Genomic DNA, 14,640 nt, shown 5'->3' with positions numbered 1-14,640 from the left:
TTTTCCAGGTCGACAAATCCTATGAAGGTGTCTTGATTTGTCTTTAGCCTTGCTTCCATTATTAGCCGTAACGTCAGAATTGCCTCTCTCGTCCCTTTACTTTTCCTAAAGCCAAACTGATCGTCACCTAGCGCATTCTCAATTTTCTTTTCCATTCTTCTGTATATAATTCTTGTAAGCAGCTTCGATGCATGAGCTGTTAAGCTGATTGTGCGATAATTCTCGCACTTGTCAGCTCTTGCCGTCTTCGGAATTGTGTGGATGATGCTTTTCCGAAAGTCAGATGGTATATCGCCAGACTCATATATTCTACACACCAACGTGAATAGTCGTTTAGTTTCCACTTCCCCAATGATTTTAGAAATTCTGATGGAATGTTATCTATCCCTTCTGCCTTATTTGACCGTAAGTCCTCCAAAGGTCTTTTAAATTCCGATTCTAATACTGGATCCCCTATATCTTCTAAATCGACTCCTGTTTCTTCTTCTATCACATCAGACAAATCTTCATCCTCATAGAGGCTTTCAGTGTATTCTTTCCACCTATCTGCTCTCTCCTCTGCATTTAACAGTGGAATTACCGTTGCACTCTTAATGTTACCACGGTTGTTTTTAATGTCACCAAAGCTTGTTTTGACTTTCCTGTATGCTGAGTCTGTCCTTCCAACAATCATATCTTTATTGATGTCTTCACATTTTTCCTGCAGCCATTTCGTCTTAGCTTCTCTGCACTTCCTATTTATTTCATTCCTCAGCGACTTGTATTTCTGTATTCCTGATTTTCCCGGAACATGTTTGTAATTCCTCCTTTCATCAATCAACTGAAGTATTTCTTCTGTTACCCATGGTTTCTTCGCAGCTACCTTCTTTGTACCTATGTTTTCCTTCCCATCTTCTGTGATGGACCTTTTTAGAGATATCCATTCCTCTTCAATTGTACTGCCTACTGCGCAATTCCTTATTGCTGTATCTATAGCGTTAGAGAACTTCAAACGTATATCGTCATTCCTTAGTACTTCCGTGTCCCACTTCTGTGCGTATTGATTCTTCCTGACTAATGTCTTGAACTTCAGCCTACTCTTCATCACTACTACATTGTGATCTGAGTCTATATCTGCTCCTGGGTACGCCTTACAATCCAGTTTCTGATTTCGGAATCTCTGTCTGACCATGATGTAATCTAATTGAAATCTTCCCGTATCTCCCGGCCTTTTCCAAGTATACCCTCTCCTCTTGTGATTCTTGAGCAGGGTATTCGCTATTACTAGCTGAAACTTGTTACAGAACTCAATTAGTCTTTCTCCTCTTTCATTCCTTGTCCCAAGCCCATATTCTCCTGTAACGTTTTCTTCTACTCCTTCCCCTACAACTGCATTCCAGTCGCCCATGACTATTAGATTTTCGTCCCCCTTTACATACTGCATTACCCTTTCAATATCCTCATACACTTTCTCTATCTGTTCATCTTCAGCTTGCGACGTCGGCATGTATACCTGAACTATCGTTGTCGGTGTTGGTCTGCTGTTGATTCTGATTAGAACAACCCGGTCACTGAACTGTTCACAGTAACACACCCTCTGCCCTACCTTCCTATTCTTAACGAATCCTACACCTGTTATACCATTTTCTGCTGATGTTGATATTACCCGATACTCATCTGTCCAGAAATCCTTGTCTTCCTTCCACTTCACTTCACTGACCCCTACTATATCTAGATCGAGCCTTTGCATTTCCCTTTTCAGATTTTATAGTTTCCCTACCAAGTTCAAGCTTCTGACATTCCAAGCCCCGACTCGTAGAACGTTACCCTTTCGTAGATTATTCAATTTTTTTCTCATGGTAACCTCGCCCTTGGCAGTCCCCTCCCGGAGATCCGAATGGGGGATTATTCCGGAATCTTTTGCCAATGGAGAGATCATCATGACACTTCTTCAAATACAGGCCACATGTCCTGTGGATACACGTTACGTGTCTTTAATGCATTGGTTTCCATTGCCTTCTGCATCCTCATGTCGTTGATCATTGCTGATTCTTCCGCCTTTAGGGGCAATTTCCCACCCATAGGACAAGAGATTGCCCTGAACCTCTATCCGCTCCTCCGCCCTCTTTGACAAGGCCGTTGGCAGAATGAGGCTGACTTCTTATGCCGGAAGTCTTCGGTCGCCAATGCTGATTATTTTTATCAAAATTTAAGCAGTGGCGGGGATCGAACCCGAGACCGAAGACGTTTTTGATTACGAATCAAAGACGCTACCCCTAGACCACGGTAGCCTTGCACAGTAACTAAAAACGTGGAAGTAGTCAGAGTTTTAAAATAGTACAGTGTACTTTGCAAAATAAGGGAAAGTCGTGAGCAAATTAATTAGACAGATATTACAACAGTTATTATTTCGTCGTAAAAAGTCTGATTCTTACTGACCAACAGATCATTCAGAAGCTCACCATTATTACCAGTTAAATGAAGATTACTTTCACGAGTACAGTTATTTTGGTTATGTTTTATGTACCTCTATTTGTTACCTTTTGGGATCCTTAATTGTTTTTACGACAACATCTGATTTAACAGTACTTCTTATTGCTTATGTTTTTTTTAAATTTCTGAGCATTTTGAATTAATATCATATGCGCTGTCACATATTATCAACCTAATGACTTTTATTTATTTTTGTAGTTACTTTTTGTCGTCTTATTCATACGTTAGTCAGGTTTTACTGACACTAGGGCCATGACGCACCGCCCTAATAGCGCAGGGAACATGGTTTTCCTCCGGACTGTAGTTTCAATGTGGCCGTCTATTAGACTGTTTAATCACGTCCTCTCCAGGTTCATTGATGTATATATGGCTCTACGCTGTTCTTCACATGGTGAGTGTGACTGTTTCAAAGTAATTTCCTTTACTTTATTTGCTTGTGTCTCCTCCTCCCCTTTTATTTTTGCTTTTCATAAATTTTTCCCCTGTTTTTATCCTTCAAAGTTTATATATCTAGTTTTGTTCCAATGTATTTTGTTCGTTGCTTCTTCCTTTGGTTGTTAGCATCGTTCTGACTAATTACTCTACTAGCCGGTGATATGCATTGCTTTGATAGCAATGTTGTTTAATTATTTTTTAGAAACAGCTTAGAAGCACGATCCTTAACTTGTATATTGCTTTTACTTTTCTTTTAGAAAAATACACTCCTGGAAATGGAAAAAAGAACATATTGACACCGGTGTGTCAGACCCACCATACTTGCTCCGGACACTGCGAGAGGGCTGTACAAGCAATGATCACACGCACGGCACAGCGGACACACCAGGAACCGCGGTGTTGGCCGTCGAATGGCGCTAGCTGCGCAGCATTTGTGCACCACCGCCGTCAGTGTCAGCCAGTTTGCCGTGGCATACGGAGCTCCATCGCAGTCTTTAACACTGGTAGCATGCCGCGACAGCGTGGACGTGAACCGTATGTGCAGTTGACGGACTTTGAGCGAGGGCGTATAGTGGGCATGCGGGAGGCCGGGTGGACGTACCGCCGAATTGCTCAACACGTGGGGCGTGAGGTCTCCACAGTACATCGATGTTGTCGCCAGTGGTCGGCGGAAGGTGCACGTGCCCGTCGACCTGGGACCGGACCGCAGCGACGCACGGATGCACGCCAAGACCATAGGATCCTACGCAGTGCCGTAGGGGACCGCACCGCCACTTCCCAGCAAATTAGGGACACTGTTGCTCCTGGGGTATCGGCGAGGACCATTCGCAACCGTCTCCATGAAGCTGGGCTACGGTCCCGCACACCGTTAGGCCGTCTTCCGCTCACGCCCCAACATCGTGCAGCCCGCCTCCAGTGGTGTCGCGACAGGCGTGAATGGAGGGACGAATGGAGACGTGTCGTCTTCAGCGATGAGCGTCGCTTCTGCCTTGGTGCCAATGATGGTCGTATGCGTGTATGGCGCCGTGCAGGTGAGCGCCACAATCAGGACTGCATACGACCGAGGCACACAGGGCCAACACCCGGCATCATGGTGTGGGGAGCGATCTCCTACACTGGCCGTACACCACTGGTGATCGTCGAGGGGACACTGAATAGTGCACGGTACATCCAAACCGTCATCGAACCCATCGTTCTACCATTCCTAGACCGGCAAGGGAACTTGCTGTTCCAACAGGACAATGCACGTCCGCATGTATCCCGTGCCACCCAACGTGCTCTAGAAGGTGTAAGTCAACTACCCTGGCCAGCAAGATCTCCGGATCTGTCCCCCATTGAGCATGTTTGGGACTGGATGAAGCGTCGTCTCACGCGGTCTGCACGTCCAGCACGAACGCTGGTCCAACTGAGGCGTCAAGTGGAAATGGCATGGCAAGCCGTTCCACAGGACTACATCCAGCATCTCTACGATCGTCTCCATGGGAGAATAGCAGCCTCCATTGCTGCGAAAAGTGGATATACACTGTACTAGTGCCGACATTGTGCATGCTCTGTTGCCTGTGTCTATGTGTCTGTGGTTCTGTCAGTGTGATCATGTGATGTATCTGACCCCAGGAATGTGTCAATAAAATAAAGTTTCTCCTTTCTGGGACAATGAATTCACGGTGTTCTTATTTCAATTTCCAGGAGTGTATGAGGAAGCCTTAACCAGTCGAAACTCGTTATCTTTAATAAAAATGACTCCTTAACGAGACTGTCTCTTTATACAAGGCTGGGAAAATAAAAGTGGTCCCAAGGACAAGGTTCCAGGGTACAAAGGAAAGGAAATATAGTGAAAATCTGACAATTCAGATGCTGAAAGTGACCACCATTCATCTCTTGGCACTTTTAGGCTATGGTCAGAAATTTGCTGAATGTGGATCGAAGCTGGACTGCTGGAATTGCTGTAGTCTCATCCGAAATGTTCTGCTGCAGTTCTTGAAGACTGTGAGGGCTGTTCCGATAGATTTTAGACCTAAGGGCTTCCTACACAAAGTAATCGCATAGTGACAGATCAGGTGGCGAGGGTGGCCAGCTAGGACCGTGACCAAACTGACCTCTGCTAGCAACTGAGACAGGCTTGAAGATTGTGTAAGTGCGTTTCAAGGTTCGGCTGGTTGTATGGGCAATTGCTCCATACTGTTGGAAGTAACTACAGGTTTTTTCCTCCTCCGTTAATGCAGTCACACATGGTTTCAAAATGTTAGCAATGTAACACACCGAAGTCAGCTTTTGATGAAAAAAGATGGAACCAATAATGCGGCGTGCACACGCAGTGCCCAAAACTTCAACCTTCCGATCATACAATGATTTTTCGTGGAAGTCATGCAGATTCTCCGCTGCCCAGAACCTGTGATTCTGTGAGTTGAAATAACGGCTCAGTTGAAATCAAGCATCATCAGACATAAAGAACAGATCCATGTCCAAGCCTTTCACAATCTCAGTGAACAGCCAGACACGACGAAACTGGATGTGCTCGGGAGATCTGCTGGTTTTAATGCGTGAACAACAGACACTCTGTGGGGATGCATGCGCAAGTCCACGTGGAGTATTCGTCCGCATGATCGACGTGATATACCGGTCTCTTGCGACAGGCGTTTGGTTGACATTGAAGCATTTTCTGGTGAATTACAGCCACATTTTCTGCTGGGCGTGAACGTTTTGACATGTTTTTTACTTATTCAAAACAGACCCTGTCGGGCGCCATTTTAGGACTAAGCGGCGCATAGCACTCTTTGCTCTCACTTTGACACAATTAAATTCTACAGCAAACATATGTCCACACCGTTCCGATGACTTCGTTCTCACGTAACTTTCCAATAACGAACATACGCTGCTTCACGGTAACTATCATCGTCCCTTTTGCACTGCTCGACTCACACTGACATAGCCTGCACTACGCTCACAACAGGTATGTGGTGGGAGTACGCGTGGTGTGCGCGTCGCGGGAAGTGGTTATACGCATATATTCAGGTCCAATCGTATCCACTCGTCCGGGCCACTTTTATTTGCCCCGTCATGTATAGTACTTCTCATTACTGTTGTCTTTCTTTCGTTTAATCTCAATCCATATTCCATGCTGGTTAGACCATTCCGTTCACGAGATTCTGCAAAGCCATCTCAGTTTTACTGAGAGCTGCACTATCATCTGCGAAATATGTCACTGATATCTTTTCCCTCTGAATGTTAAATCCATTCCTGAACCTTCCTTTTGTTTTCGACATTTCTACCCCGCTCCACAGGTTGAACGGTAGGGCAGGCAGAGTGCGTTTTTATCGCATGCCTGTTTTCAATCGAAACGTTCTCTCTTGTAGACATATAAATAGAAGATGCAAGAGATTTGGATTGTGTATGTTGTGTCCTCCGTGCTCTGGGTAGGGTGGGAGAAAAAGCTAAGTATCGCTAGACTGCTTACGGAATTGGTCGCTGGGACAAATGGAAAAGAAGAGATTTGAAATATGGTGCTGTAGAAAGAGCGTGGAAATTATGTGGCCAGAAACATGGAAACACCAAAAACATAACGGTGTAGTAAAATCGTTGGCATTCAAAACAGCTTCCATTAGTTTCACACTGGATACGAGTAGGTCCTTTATGCTTTTCAAACGATTCTTACACGATTCTCCTGCAAAAAAGGGTAACCTCAGGTAATGAAAATTGAGGTGGAGAGCGATCACTCACCTTCCTCTCAAACTTAGCCCAGAAAGGCTCAACAGTACTGAAGCCTGGTGACTGAAGTGTCCAAGGAAGATGCGACACTTTCTTCTCGTGCTCACAAAACCAGTTATGGACGATGCGTGCTGCGTGAACAGAGGCTCTGCCGCCTCAGAATGCAGCATCAGCATTGGGAAACAAACATCGTAACTTACAATGGACTTCATCAGCTAAGCCGGTCGCATAATGCTTGTAATGAAGCGGCCTGGCGGAGAAGTCCACGAAATACCACGATGTGGTTGCCAGGTCACAGCAGAACACCCGCTGTGTTTCACTCTTGCCACGTAAATCAGCCAATAATTGGAAACAATGTCAAACAAGAACCATCCTTCCACATAACATTCTTCCGTTGGTCACTGGTCTTGATTTTATGGTTCAAATGGTTCAAATGGCTCTGAGCACTATGCGACTTAACTTCTGAGGTCATCAGTCGCCTAGAACTTAGAACTAATTAAGCCTAACTAACCTAAGGACGTCACACACATCCATGCCCGAGGCAGGATTCGAACCTGCGACCGTAGCGGTCGCGCGGTTCCAGACTGCAGGGCCTGGAAACGCACGGCCACTCCGGCCGGCTCTTGATTTTATGGCTTTGGCAGCATAGTTTCTAGTTACGGACATTTGCAGCACTGCCGAGCGCCTTAGAATTCCAGCTCGCCCTGCCGTTACTTGTTTACAAAACTTCTTTCGTATTGTTTTGGTGCTGATTGGGTTCGTGAGTGCGGAATTTAGTTCTGTAGTGGCTTTTGCAGCTGATGTCTATTTATTTTTCGCCACAATCACCTTTAACGACATTCGGCGATGATCATTCAACACTCACTTTCGTACGCGTTGTGACGTAGTGAGTGATGTTTCTTCCGCTTCCCCGTGTGCAGTATAGATTTTCAATAAGGTGATTCCCGAAACAGAAAACTCTTCGACTACCTTGGCCACGTAATCACCCATCACACGACCACGTTCGAATACTCTGAGCTCTGAACACAGAACACCGTTATGACCACCACTGACATTCAGAAGTTATTGCGGATAATGCACAGGTGCCGTTAATGGTCAAATACACTAGCGCAACCTGCATGTTAGGCTAGGATCTGCAGTTATCTTGAAGCCTGCATTTTTCGCGGTATTTGCATATTTTTGTCCAACCACTGTAAGTGATTAGACGTTCTCCACGGATTCGGTGATGATATGTCTCTGTGGAAAATTGTGACGAGAAGAAGAGAAAATTGTGACTAGAAGAAGAAGTAGGAAGATAAGCATGCGTTAAAACGCCAGATTAATGGCCCCACGGACGGCATTAAGTGGCAGGGGGCAGCTCACGACGTTCGCGGCTGTGGGTAGACGATGACGCACTCCAAATACCATCTTCGAAAATCAGAAAACACATATGATCGGAGCCGTGCACTAAAAATCACAGTTGGGTTTGTAAGAGGGAACAGAAACTCCAGATCGAGACAAGTTTGACTGACACAAGGAAACAGGAACCTAAAGTAAGCATTGACCGAAAACTAATAGCAAAAGTAGGCACTGTCTTGGGATACCCGCACTGTGATCATTAGAACGTGCTCACGAGTCGCTCCTACTTCCATTAGATGCGTGGTAAATCAAACTTCTCAGGTAGGCTTGATGCCTGTATTTCTTTCCGGATCCGATCGCTTTGCAAGGTGGAAATAACAGTGAAAATCAAAAATGTTTTATTTCCCACCTTTAGCAACTGTACATCATCGAGCTGCTTCTCTACATAGTCTCCTCTCACACTGAGACATTTGTGGTAGCCTTCTTAACAAGTTTCCAATACCCTCACCATAAAAGTCAGCCATGTGATTTCCACCAATTATCTCCTCTGGTCTGCAGCTCGTTATATATGTGAAAATGCTGTCATAGCCAGTAGTTCATGTGAGCAAAGAGATGATAATCAGAGAGGGCCAAGTCCAGGCTGTATGGTGGGTGATCACTGATGAAAAACTCCCCACCGAAAACGCTGCAGGAGCATCTTTGTTGCAGATGCAGTGCACAGCCTAGCATTCTCTTGAAAGACGACTTTGCTGTCATGCATAACATTTACGTTACGTTACCTGTATGAAATCAGGCAGAACTGCTTAGCACGAAGATACTGAATGACAGCATGCACAACACACTTGCCTGGGGACTCTATTGATGTAGGAAACTTTACGCGCTCGATATGCGTTCAAAATTGAGAAATGCGACCTGACGCGATTGACGGGGGTACTGAAGACACTGCACAACACATCTGCACAACAAAGCTTCATCGGATTTTGGCTGTGGTTCTGTGGTTTTAGTTTCGCTTCGGCCTTTGAAAAGAAAAGCCGTAGTATATATATATATATATATATATATATATATATATATATATATATATATATATACTCCTGGAAATGAAAAAAGAACACATTGACACCGGTGTGTCAGACCCACCATACTTGCTCCGGACACTGCGAGAGGGCTGTACAAGCAATGATCACAAGCACGGCACAGCGGACACACCAGGAACCGCGGTGTTGGCCTTCGAATGGCGCTAGCTGCGCAGCATTTGTGCACCGCCGCCGTCAGTGTCAGCCAGTTTGCCATGGCATACGGAGTTCCATCGCAGTCTTTAACACTGGTAGCATCTGGTAGCATGCCGCGACAGCGTGGACGTGAACCGTATGTGCAGTTGACGGACTTTGAGCGAGGGCGTATAGTGGGCATGCGGGAGGCCGGGTGGACGTACCGACGAATTGCTCAACACGTGGGGCGTGAGGTCTCCACAGTACATCGATGTTGTCGCCAGTGGTCGGCGGAAGGTGCACGTGCCCGTCGACCTGGGACCGGACCGCAGCGACGCACGGATGCACGCCAAGACCGTAGGATCCTACGCAGTGCCGTAGGGGACCGCACCGCCACTTCCCAGCAAATTAGGGACACTGTTGCTCCTGGGGTATCGGCGAGGACCATTCGCAACCGTCTCCATGAAGCTGGGCTACGGTCCCGCACACCGTTAGGCCGTCTTCCGCTCACGCCCCAACATCGTGCAGCCCGCCTCCAGTGGTGTCGCGACAGGCGTGAATGGAGGGACGAATGGAGACGTGTCGTCTTCAGCGATGAGAGTCGCTTCTGCCTTGGTGCCAATGATGGTCGTATGCATGTTTGGCGCCATGCAGGTGAGCGCCACAATCAGGACTGCATACGACCGAGCCACACAGGGCCAACACCCGGCATCATGGTGTGGGGAGCGATCTCCTACACTGGCCGTACACCACTGGTGATCGTCGAGGGGACACTGAATAGTGCACGGTACATCCAAACCGTCATCGAACCCATCGTTCTACCATTCCTAGACCGGCAAGGGAACTTGCTGTTCCTACAGGACAATGCACGTCCGCATGTATCCCGTGCCACCCAACGTGCTCTAGAAGGTGTAAGTCAACTACCCTGGCCAGCAAGATCTCCGGATCTGTCCCCCATTGAGCATGTTTGGGACTGGATGAAGCGTCGTCTCACGCGGTCTGCACGTCCAGCACGAACGCTGGTCCAACTGAGGCGCCAGGTGGAAATGGCATGGCAAGCCGTTCCACAGGACTACATCCAGCATCTCTACGATCGTCTCCATGGGAGAATAGCAGCCTGCATTGCTGCGAAAGGTGGATATACACTGTACTAGTGCCGACATTGTGCATGCTCTGTTGCCTGTGTCTATGTGCCTGTGGTTCTGTCAGTGTGATCATGTGATGTATCTGACCCCAGGAATGTGTCAATAAAGTTTCCCCTTCCTGGGACAATGAATTCACGGTGTTCTTATTTCAATTTCCAGGAGTGTATATATATATATATATATATATATATATATATATATATATATATATATATATATATATATATGTGTGTGTGTGTGTGTGTGTGTGTGTGTGTGTTTTAACTTACATGCTAACAGTCAAACTCCTGCAAGTAGCCAGATATACACCGAGGAGACAAAGAAACTGGTACGCCCGCTTTGTAGTGTGATTGTGTAGAACCCCCGCGAGCCTGCAGAAGTGCAGCAACACGATGTGGCATGGACTAGGCTAATGTCTGATGTAGTGCTGGAGGGAACTGACAATATGAATTCTGCAGGGCTGTCCATGAACCAGAAAGAGTACGAGGAAGTGGAGATCTCTTCTGAACAACACGTTGGAAGGCATCCCAGATATGCTCAATAATGTTCATGTTTGGGGATTTGGGGTCTGCGGAAACTCTGAAGAGTCACTGTGTAGCAATTCTGGACTTGTGAGGTGTCTCGTTGTCATAGTGGACTTGCCTGAGTCCTTCGGAATGCACAATGGACATGAATGGATGCCGGGTGATCAGACAGGATGCTTACGTACATGTCACCTGTCAGAGTCTTATGTAGCCATGTGATGGGACCCATATGACTCGAACTACATAAGCCTCACACCATTACAGAGTCTTCATCGGCTTAAACAGTCCTCGGCTGACATTCAAGGTTCATGCGTTCATGAGGCTGTCTCCATACGCCTACACGTCCATCTGCTCGATACAATTTGAAACGAGCCTCGTCAGAGCAGGCAACATGTTTCCAGTCATCCACATTCCACTGTCGGTGTTGACGGGCCCAGGCGAGGGGTAAAGCTCTGTGTCGTGCAGTCGTCAAGGGTACGCTCCGAGAGCCCATATCGATGACGTTTCGCTGAATGGTTTGCACCTGACACTTGTTAATGCCTCAGCCTTGAAATCTGGAGCGATTTGCGGAAGGGCTCCACTTCTGTCACGTCGAACGATTCTCTTCTGTCGCCATTGGTCCCCTTCTTGCAGGATCTTTTTCCGGCCGCAGCTACGTCGGAGATTTGATTTTTTACTGGATTCCTGATATTCACGGTGCACCCGTGGAATGGTCGTACTGGAAAATCCCCACTTCATCGCTATCTCGGAGATACTGTGTCTCATCGCTCGTGCGCCGACTATAACACCACGTTCAAACTCGCTTAAATCTTGATGAACTGCCATTGTAGCAGCAGTAAGCGATCTAACAACTGCGCCAGACACTTGTTGTCTTATGCAGGCGTTGCCGACCGCAGCGCCGTATTCTGCCTGTTTATATATCTCTGTATTTGAATACGTATGCCTATACCAGTTTCTTTGCCGCTCCAGTGTATAATCAGGAAGCGTACTTAAACACAGAGTATGAGATGTGTTATACTGGACAGATATGGTTGTTCTATTGTTGATAATAAACAACATACTCTAGCTAAGCGTCTTCTGCTTAAACTTAAACCTTTTCAGGCACTACCACTATTGTAGCTTCAGTTTTTAGTGTCTTTAGCATAAATATTTCGGTAATGCTATTAAATCATCTAAATAAAGACGTGTGGCCTCTTGCTGGGCAATAAGTATGAAAAGGATGGGAAGTAGTGTGGTTTTATCCGTCTCAACAATTCATGTGTTGCGCTATGCTTGATAAAACACTGAGTCCAGCCAACGGCGTTTTACACAAGTAGAGTACAGACATTAGATGCAGTGTTGTAACGGCCGCCCAGCATGTACTTTGTGCAAAGCCAGAAAGCAGAACTCGCAGAAATAGTTTAGTAAATGAATGGACTAAATGTGAAATTTCGTAGAAACTTTTAATGTAATCAGCAGATAAGCTCGGTAAAGTATTGGACTTGGCTAGCTGATAATTTTGCAGGACTGTACAAAGTTCCCTGGTCGCTAATGACCAGAAGTCTGCTAGGCGCTGTATCTCGAAGAAGATAAGGAGATGAGAGTAGGACGGAAGACACTGACAAGCAGCGCTATGCGATAGAGAATACTTTCGCAATTAATGTATCATCTGAGAGGAATTCCGGTGTCCGATGTACTTATAATTTGTAAAGTTTGGGATTGCTGTTTGCGCTGTGTCACACATTTATTAATACGATAAATTTATGTACTACAAAAATTGTATAACACGACTCGGGCCGAGTCTACGAGCAGATTAATGGTTGTTACTCGTAGTACAAGTGTTGAGTAATTCCTATGTTTCTCACGCCCGATAAGGTAGTAGCAAAAACGATTCCACATCTCCTCAAGTAGACAAAAACAAAAGTGTAGACCGAATCATGTGTTTACCTTATCAGACTAAATCGTGGTTACACTTAAGAAGCATGAGTTTCATTGCAAATGAAAAGAACGAAGGAAAAATGTCGCCACCTGTGGACTGTCGTTTGTGGTGTCAACAAAAACTGGAATTTTACTGAGAACCTCAATAACAACGAAAGGGAGATAGTGCTTAAAATTATGAAAATATTGAAATAAAAAGGAGCTATTAATCCGAAACGGATTCAAGACAAGGGTGTCCACTTTTACCCACCCTGTTTAATGTTTGTATTGAACCTCTTCTAAAAATTGGTTCAAAACATCAAGCGACGTTAAGGTTTTAACAATGTAAATCTAACAACTGCACTGTTTGTTAAGGTTCAGGTCATGAGAACCAATAACTAAAATGAAATACAAATAAGTAGGTAAACTGAAAAGAGTTGCGGCCACATATCGTATGACTGTCTGCACATATAAAAGTAAAATAATAATGCTTTACATGCGATGTCCGTCGTTAACAGTCTATACTTTAACAGTAGTGTTTGTAATGTAATAACTAATTTGAAAAACAAGTCATTTTTAGTGAGGGAAGAGTCGTGTTCAGAATATGAGTTACTACGACCAAATAAATACATTACGCTATTAGGACCCTAACAGCTAACAAACATAATTAATGACAAGTAAACGAAAAGTTAGTCGGTTCATGACAAAGATAAAGTTATAAGATTTAATTGCCATAAGAGGGTTGTACGAAATTATGTACAATTTAACAGATGTTTGTGAAGTAGTCTGAGAAAGTTGAAGAATAAGGAGAACTTTCATATTAACTAAGGATAACAATGATGCATGTATGTCGAGTAAAGGGGAAATATTTGAAGCGATGCTTATACGTAGTTATTGGAAGTATGTTTAAAAATGGTCAGCGCCAACCTGTAGGATAGGAAGACCTTTGGAACTGAAGTTACTGAAAAACTACAGACTTAGTAATGTCACTCTCAGTTAACTCGAAACGAGCATATCGCTTCTGTATATGTAAATTATTTTAGCTGTGAGGTGTGGTTTACAAATTAAAACTTTAATCACAAGCATATCTAAATCTTCCTTCCTGGGCAACCACTATTAAATATTAGAATCTGCCTAGCAGATTATGATGTAAGTCACTATTCCGTTGTAAAAATTATGTACCCAGAGGCAAGCACAAGAGTGTTTGGTACTCGTAGAACGAGTTTAAGCCTGTGTAGACACCAAAAGGCTAAGAGTTTTCCCTAAGTAATCAGTATACTGAAAAATTTAGACGATAGCATGGTAACCTAAGAAATAAAGGCTACAGAAAAACGTGTCCTAGCCGAAATTACGCTACAGACTCAGGAAGTAGCTCATAAGTGCTCTAGATTTTGTTGTGTCCTATGGTAAAGAGGTTTCCCTTTCATTGACATTAATATGACTTACATTGGGAACTTTCCACTTATTGATTCAAATTTGTGTCTGTGAAATAAATATTTAAAGACAAATTACATCGTAATATTAGTTTTTCACGACAGATGATGCGTTAGAGGCTGAACTTCTGTTCATATTTTTAGAATTTTTGCTTGATTATGAGCAGTGGAGTACTAGCCAGACATAAGTAATATCACTGAGCAGCATTCCACCTGGGAATACAAGATACTTTACTTCTAAAAATTCTAGATATGTTACGGGAATGTAAGAATCATATATCGATATTCTCCATTTCAGGCAGTCGTGAGCTCGAAAGGGTCCTGAAACCAATTAGTTACACGAAACGGAACAGAAGACCTGACAAATACATTTTGGGACAAACCGAGAAGGCTTGTCAGATCATGGCCGGCCGAAGTGGCCGTGCGGTTAAAGGCGCTGCAGTCTGGAACCGCAAGACCGCTACGGTCGCAGGTTCGAATC

Source organism: Schistocerca cancellata, chromosome 6 (assembly GCF_023864275.1).
Source record: "Schistocerca cancellata isolate TAMUIC-IGC-003103 chromosome 6, iqSchCanc2.1, whole genome shotgun sequence".
In the NCBI taxonomy this organism is placed as follows: domain Eukaryota; kingdom Metazoa; phylum Arthropoda; class Insecta; order Orthoptera; family Acrididae; genus Schistocerca; species Schistocerca cancellata.
The sequence above is the reverse complement of the archived record's forward strand: the minus strand, read 5'-3'. Positions refer to the sequence as shown.